Source organism: Neolamprologus brichardi, chromosome 20 (assembly GCF_056152115.1).
Source record: "Neolamprologus brichardi isolate AB-2024 chromosome 20, ASM5615211v1, whole genome shotgun sequence".
NCBI lineage: Eukaryota > Metazoa > Chordata > Actinopteri > Cichliformes > Cichlidae > Neolamprologus > Neolamprologus brichardi.
In genome coordinates this window covers 26,413,233-26,422,182 of record NC_142123.1, presented here as the reverse complement: position 1 = coordinate 26,422,182, position 8,950 = coordinate 26,413,233, and positions in this window count along the sequence as shown.

Below are 8,950 nucleotides of genomic sequence, written 5' to 3'. Positions count from 1 at the left end.
TGTTTTTATCTGCTGCTCTCTCTCTCCCTCTTTGTGTCTCTCTCACACACATTCAGCCTCCCCTTTGTGTGTGTTATTCGCTGTAAGCCAGTCTGAAACAGGATTTCATGGTGGCTGTGTCTGGTTCAACAGGCTTACATGTATTTTGCTGCATAGCCAGTAATACCGAATGCACCCCGCACACTTAGCAGTACTCACAGGAATCACACACACACACGCCGATCCCGTCGTCTTGTTATCTGTTGCACTCATGTGCATCATTCAGCCCCAATCTGTCCACTTTAGATCTTCATCTCAATACAAAATGTCAGAGTGTTATCTTATTATCCTCTGAAATATCAACTGTCCGTTCCACAAGGAAGAGAAAAGTAGAGAGCATCGCATTTAAACGGACAGATCTGGCTCGCATTATGATCCGTCTCCAGCTTAAATACCAGTGGTTGTCATTTCACATTACCCACCACTGCTTCTTTCATTCCCACCTGAACAAAGGGGACGTAGCCTGCAGGTCGCCGCCCTTATCTATCTCCACTCAACTTCACCTTTGTCCTGGCATTTTTTTTAAAAGGGCATTTTTAAATGGAAAAGCTAAAAAGCATTTAAATCCTTTTTGGTAGTCCTCTATGAGAGCTACGTTGGCGTAATTTATCAGCATTTAGCATGTAATTCTTTTCCTTTTAAGTTGTCAATTCAATACATAAAAAACTTGGTGGTTCTTAAAGGTGCGGTGAGACAAGATAATGACAATTACTGGTTTGAAAGAAAGGAAAAGAATATACTGCTAAAAGTATTTTTAAATAATGAGTACCTTTGGAGAAATTTAAAAGAAAGGAGATGCAAATTATTTTCTAGTGTGAAGTGCTTCACTTTTTTTCTTTTTTTTTTGTGTGTTTCTGGCACATTCCGCATTGCTAAAATGAACAAGGGAGATGAATTGGGAGCTTTTGTTTTGCAAAAATGTTAATGGCAAACACTCAGGAATGGCAAGGTAACAACAGCAGTGAATTTCAGACGCAGCAAAGAAGTTTTTTTTTAAAGGGAGAACGAGACATAAAAGAGTAGGGAAAAGGGAATAATCGCAGGGAGATAAAAGAAGAGGGGAACAGAAATATGTAAAAATGAAAGAAAAAAGAGAAATTGCATTCCCACTGAGGCCTTCCTTTTCTTTATCGTGAGGCAAAAGGCAGCAGAGCAATGGAATACTGGCAGAATTTTAACCGTGTTCTCATTATTTATTTACTGCTCTGAGGAGCACAGCACCAGTACACAAGCTGCAAAAGAACCACAGTTTAAGGGTCTTTTGTTTGGGTTTTTGCACATATATATAATATATATATATGTATGTATATATATATGTGTGTGTGTGTATGTGTGTGCACATGCGTATGTGTTTATGACTCAACTGTCACATCATAGCGAGGACTGTGATTGGTAGGTAGTAAAAAATGACCCTTGCAGCAGCTTCATTCACATTCCACAGAGGTTACTGAGTGTGAAAGCTATTTCACAGAGGAAGCAGTGAGGGCCAGGTGCCACAAAGAAGCATTGCGATGGCATGAGATGGGGGCTTAGATAGACTGTGAGGAGACAGAGAAATGAAAGAATGATGGAAAGGGAAAATGAAAGAAGAGGCTCTGTGTCTAATCTTATTTGAGTGAACGAAACTTTGGTCTTCAGAAACACAGAGAAAGCCATATATACCAGAAGCTTTCAGCTCCGCGTGTTTTGATTTGAGTTTTACGCTGGATGCCCTTCCTGATACGCAATCCTAAAGGGGATTTGTGTTTATGGCTGGAATCAAACTGGCAACTTTTCAATTGCCAAACAAATATGTTAGGACTGGAGGTGCACTGAGAAAACTATATTGAAAAGCAAAAGAAAACAACCCGCGCCGCCCCTCAAATTCAGGGCGCAAAGCTGCACAAACAGTTCATCATATGCGTTTGCTTTTGTTTTTTGTTGTTGTGAATGATATTCTCAATCACACACTGCATATATTTTTTTAAAAAATACTGGCAGCTGCCAGTGCCACTCCTCAGAATCCCAGTAGATGGTATGAATTTAAAATCATTCATACCATCTAAAAATCCTAGGTGACTTCCAGAAAATTTGACCTCTGACCTTGAGGTCAAGGTCACTGAGATTCAAACTTGTGCAAGATTTTTTGTTGCTGCACCTGTGGTATGAATTTGAAAATCCTAGGTGACTTCCTTCTTGAGTTATCCTATTCACAAGATTTTCAGAAGACTTGACCTCTGACCTTGACTCTGAGGTTGAGGTCACTGGGATTTGAACTCATCCAAGATTTTAACGAGCTACACCTAGGATACCACCTTTCTATGTTCATGTTTATGTCGATATCGGCTACACCTCAAGGCAGGGTTTCTCTCTAATGATGATCTCTGTTCGACCTTTAGACCTTGTTTACAATTTCATTTCTCCAAAGAGAGAAAGCTTTGATGTTTCTACGCAATTCATCATCTTCAGTGAAACTCTAGTGGATAATATAGTATTTGCGAATTTGGCTAGTGTCAAATTTGAAAATTCAAACTGACTAGAGATTTTCTGAATCCACGTGCTGTCCTTATGTTATTATTGACTCGCTGGTCAACATTTTTCACAGTACCTTTTTAATTCAGTTCAATTTGCCCCAAGTTGCCCCAAGGCACTTTATATTGTAAAGTAAAGACCCTACAATAAAAGAGAGAAAACCCCAACAATCAAACAACTCCTTTTGAGCAAACATTTGATGACAGTGGGAAGGAAAAAATCCCTTTTAACAGGAAGAAACCTCCGGGAGAACCAGGCACAAAGAGGGGCGGCAATCTGCCGCAACCAGTTAAGGGTGAGAGAAGGAAGACAGGACAAAAAGGGATGTGTACCTTTCAGATTGTTACTCAAGAATTTGTTGCTGACATTCAGAAAGTCTCAGTATTCCAGTTTTCCTAGTTATCAAGCATCAGAGTTGATGAGATATTTAACAGAGAGTGTCGCTTGAATTAAACAGTTATGATACTGCTGTTTAAGTTAGCCATAAAAGCTGAGGAACACAGATTTAGAGCATGCCAATACTGGAATAAACTGCAAAACTGTGGTGCAGATGTACACTATGGGGATTCTAATTCCAACAAAATATTTTTTCATGTCATCTTCAACTGATGAAATAAAAAGGTTGATCAAGTATTTTGTAATTGTTAATTAAAATCATAAGATATGAATGTGTGGCTTCGCTGTTTAAATGTGACTGTTTAGAGGCAACAGCCACAGAGGAATTGTTAAACAAATAATATGAGTTTGTAAAATTAGTAAGTAATACCAGTTCTGAAAGCGTGTGTATAGTCAACTCTCAGCTTTCACCATTGGTCGTGTGTGTGGTGCCAGCACCAACAAGCCTGGGTACGCCTCACGTCATCCCCTGGTATCTGTTTTTGTTGACAGACTGGATGGACACTACCACCACTGACATCACCTATTAAGTTGTGAAGTCCAGTGTGAAATCTTGTCTCTTTCGCTTTCTTGGTGTTTTGAAACATTTTGTTGTATTCAGAAAGATGTGAAACTAGCCAGTGTCCATGAGTGAAGCTGAAGATGCACTTTCTTATAGACTCCTATACAACTGCGATTAAAGAAGTTGATCTTTGCCAGCCTTTGGAAAGGAAGCAGGTTTAGAGCATGCTAGCTTTACAAATATGATCTCAATTTAAATGAAACTTCTTGACAAAAATCAAGGTTAACAAATAATAAATGCAAAAAACTGGAAGTCTTTCAGTGAGGACTTAGCCTCAAGGCTAAAACATTTAAAACTGAGATTCGGCTAAAAAGAGAGATGTAATAAAACCTAATAAAAAGGATTTTTTTTTTTTATGAAAGAGCGGAGGGGCGAGACGGAGACAAGCAGACACACTTGAGGCTTGTTCAGCTTTATAAGGAATTAAATTATCTGTCTATCACAAGGGGCTGGCAATCATGTGGGGCATGTAAGTCCTCTTACACAAATTAATGGCTTTTTGTGGTAGTCAGGGTAACAGTGGCTTATTCCCTAATGTCAACCTTTTCTCAAATCCTCACTCATCACTACTCCATACCCTCTATTCCCAATTCTCACAGGCTTTGCTATCATGTCACAACAGACTGATTAGGGATGGAGGAGAGGGCAGTAAAGTGGAAGGTAAGGCTGAAGGAAAGAGGAAAGGACTGCAACACTTTAATGTAAAGCTGAGAATACAGTGTATATAATCTGCTTCTGGATCACGTCCCTAAGGTGCAAAGTGCTGCTTGTTGCATGCAGTAACAGAGAGATGAAAGAAAGGAGAAACTGTGAGGGGGTTTGGAGCTGGAGGGAGTGGAGTGAGGGTGTAGGGAGCTTGAGAGTTAGTTTTGTAGAAGTGGAGAAAATAGCCACTAAAGTAGTAGGTGAAGAAACGAGGATTTGAGAGATTTAAGCGAGGAAAAGACAAGAAGAAGTGCAGTAGACATCGACTTGACTTTTCCAAAGAAAAAAGTGATTATCGCGGTCCAAAGGGAGGAAGGAAGGCTTACTCAGAATGGTCTAATTAATTTGAGCGCTAATACAAAGAACACAATATGAAGTCTCCAACTCTTCTCTCCGGATGACTGCTCGTGCCAACCACTGTCTCAGCCAGTATTGCAGATAATTTCACATGCAACAGCAGGAGCAGGAATCTGGTATCACATAAGAACAACAGGGAGGAACTGTCGCAGCAGCCAGGTAAGAAATCAAAGTAACAAACTGCCAGTGTGGCCGTGAATTTCCTAAATTAATGTATTATCTCTTAAATTTTCCACCCACTGCCGTCTGTGTGGCCGTTCCAACAGTGAGTCTCTTCCCAGAGCATGTTTCTTATTATCATAATCTCTCAATTGACTCTTAGAATCAATAAAGAGCGAGCCATCCATCTAGAAGAGATGTATTTATATTTAATAATCAATATCAGCATCTGTCTTCTGCTTTGGCCAAAGGGGCATGAGTGCACGGGCACATGAACACCAAATTGATGAGAGGAAGATGTAGAAAAAGCCATTAATTTCACCTTCATCCCTCCACTTAGTCCCACCACTCTTGGGGATCTCACCTAATACGATCCCCAGTGACAGCCCACCATCTAAGTGCTTGCCTTTATAGCCAGAAGATACCATTCTGTTCCAGCTCAGCGATCTTGCTGACATCTATGCTTCCGTTATTCCTGAATTATTACCCATTTAAAATGTACTTAAAAATTCTCGTTAGGTGCAAGCGCTATATGTATAAACTGTGTTTTCTGCCTTAACGAGATGCCTAAAGATGTTTACAAACTGTGCTTCTGTTCCCCCCAGTATAAGCATGCAATAAACAAAGCGTATCCCACTCAGGTCTTTTAAGACATCTGCAAGCTGTGACTCTTCTTCTCCTCCCACATACGCCTACATATTTGCCCCGGGCCCAGCCAAATCAATATATCATTAGCCAGTCTCTCCACTCACCCCCTGTTTTCCCTCCAGAAAACCTTACCTTCCTCCCACTCCACTCTTACTCTGTCCTCCCCTCACATTTCACACTATTTCATGCTGTTTTTCTCCAAGTGCCTCGCCTTTCATTTTTATTCTTTTGGCCTCCAAACCCCACAATCTCTCTGCAGTTCTGCTTCAGTCCTATGTGTATTTCTCTGCTGATGTGAAGCAAACCGTGAAAGAGGGGTAAAAATGAGAGGGGTGGGGGGTTAAAGGTGTAATGGGTGGAAATTTTGAGCCACATCATGTAGAGATGGAGACGGTGGGCGTCGGCAGAGAGAAAGAGCAAAGCAGGGAAGAAATGGGGAGCACGAGGGGGAGGGGAGCTTGGCTGCTTGACTGTGCGGGTGAAATGAATGTGTAATTGAGTTGTTGTGGCTCAACCCTTGAACAACTGAGTGATGGAGGGAGCGGCAGCCACAAGATCCCCCGGAGAAGGTGGCTGAGCCCGTGGCTGCTAAACGCAGGGAGTTGTCAGTAGCAGTGTAAAGGTGCCAACTGCACCAGGTAGCAACATGTCCATCGCTCACTGCAAAGTGTCAAAAGCATGGCGTGTGGAATTTATGAGCGTGATTAAGTCAGGAAAGCATGAAGAAAGCATGAAAACTGGTCACTGGATTGATGCAAGGAACCACAAATTCAGCTTCCTCCTCTCTATTTGATGCCCTCTCCTCCATCTTTCCCCGTGACAGACCACCCATTCCTATTTACATTTTTAAACATTCGCATCAATCTCCTCTTTATTTTGCCTTCGCCTTCCTCCTTCCAATCACTTAGAGCAAACCGAGCAGGGGTGAAGTAGAGGGTAATTAAAATGGGAGTGCTGTGCGTTGAAATGAAGCCAGTACAAAGACACACCTCAACCCTAAAACAGCAAGCCGTGGAGATGAAAACATGAATGGGATAGGAAGGACTGTGTGTGTCATCAGGAACTATGTTAACAATATATATATATATATATTCAGATGTTGTTTTAATCAAACATTTCTTTCATAGAGACTAGACTAGCCTTCTTTGATGACCCATGTACACACCCTTCCCTCGCACACACACACGCGCACACAGAGATCACGAGCAACGCTGCAGAGCTTTGATTGATGTGCTTAGTTCATTGAAACAGGTGAGATGGTGACAGCTCAGAAAAACAAGAGGGGAATCAGATCCTGGTTACTATACCACAGTTACTGCAGAGAGAGGTATTGGCAAGACCAGGGAGGGTGCAGATGGAGGAGTCACCTTGAGGGAAAGGCGGAGGGAAGTGACACAGTGGGAATGCCAATTTATTTATTTTCAGGTCACAAGCTTGTAGATATTGAAGAACACACCTGAGAAGCAATGGATTTGTATGCTGGGCCTGAATAATACAAAAAGGTTATAATATATGGCAACAACATGAGCAAATCCTGAAATCTCTCCAAGTGTTAGCTGTTGGTTCTTGTCTGTTTGTGGTACAAGCAGGTTCAGCAGTGACTAAATGCTGGCTTCAGTGGAACTCTGCTCCCCCCTCTCTCAGTGGAAGTTTGAGTGGAAGTGAAATAATATTGATTTAACTCTCAGGCGCAGCTTTATAGATTGATTGTCATACCAAGCAGCCTTTATCCACAATAGTACTGCCCTCAGGCAGCCTAGATTTAGTGTTTATCACAGCAACAGATTCAGGTTTGAAATCCACGGTGAAATGTTTTAGAATGACTCAGCCAGGACATTGGGGAGGATTGATTATAATGTTAGTTACACATCACTGAGTACGAAGTGAAATGGAGGAATATATTCAAATTATATTTAATAAATATATCGGGCATGGCTGCTGTTTTGGTGCTATTTTAAAATCTCCCCAAAACTGGGCAGGACACAAGTGTGCCACATTACACCACAGTGACATCTATTGGTGAAATGCTGATATTCACCCAGAGAGTGAGACGGGTGGCAGGAGCAAATCCTTTTATTCCAAAGTGTCAGGTTCACTGATATCAGAAGACAATTTATTATCTGTAGCCCTGCCTTATTCCATAAACACACTTGTAAATGCACCAGTGAAAACAGTGCGACAGTTTTTCTTAGGTGAACTTCTTTTAGGGCATTACTGGCTTTTCAATACTGAAAGAAGCATAATCTTTTATCACAAAGCAAAGAAAAGAAACTAGCACGTTTACCACTTCATTTTTCTCCACTCACCACAGGACTGTTTCACAGATGACATTTAGGCGTTTCTTAGTAGAACAGGTGTTACCAATAGCAACATGGCACCATTCTATGTCCCAGCAAGCATCATTAATTTAATTAGCACTCATTTAATTATGCTTTTCCTAATTTGTCATTTCATTTCATCATTTCATCTTCATATTCACATAAAGTATATGTATCTAAAAAGCAAATACACCTTATTGGTCACACTCTGCTAATACCAGGTTTGACCCATTTTACCTTTAAAACTACTTTAATTATTCATAGTGCCACACATTCAATAAGATGCTGGAAACATTCTTCATAGATGGGTTTGCTGGGTGCACATCTGTGATGTGAATCTCCGTTCTGTCACGTCAGCAAGGTGCTCTACTGGAATGAGCGCTTGTGACGGTGGGGGCCATTTGAGTACAGTGAAGTCACTGTCGTGTTCAAGAAACCAGGTTGAGATTATTTGAGCTTTGTGATAATGGTGCTTTGTTCTGCTACACTATGGTTATTAATTTGTACTTTCTTCATAATGTCTCCCGTAATTTCTTTTTTTAAAATCCGTTTCTGGGAAGCACTTTTATCACTCTTGTTTTAAGTAGTGCCATACAAATAAACATTATTATTATTATTATTTATAACAGGATGGACATGGCCAGTAATGATGCTTCGGTAGGCTGTGGCATTTAAATGATGCTCAGTTAATACTAAATAGCTCAAAGTGTCAGAAGAAAATATCCCCACATCATTACAACACCCCCACCAGCCTGGACTGTTGATACAAGGCAGGATAGAGCCATGCTTTAATGTTTTTTATGATATATTTTGACGCCAAAATCAGAATTTTGCAGCAGACGTTCAGACTCATCAGCGCAGGCGACATTTTTCCAATGTTCTACTGTCCAGTTTTGATGACCTGGTACAAAATTGTAGCCTCAGTTTCCTATTCTTGGCTGACAGGTGGTCAACTGCTGCTGTAGCCCATCTATTTTAAGGTTTAATGTGTTGTGCGTTCAGAAATGCTCTTCTGCATATCTTGGATTTAACCAGTGGTTATCTGAGTTACTGTTGTCTTCCTATCAGCTTGAAATAGTCTGGCGCTTCTCCTCTGGCCTCTGACAGTTACTCAGAGCGACTCATTTCACACCAATAATCATGCCACATTCAAATCACCTGTCTTCTTCTCTCTGATGCTCAGTTTGAACTTCAGCAGGGCGTCTTGACCATATCTACATGACTAAATGCACTGAGCTGCTACCATGTGATTAGA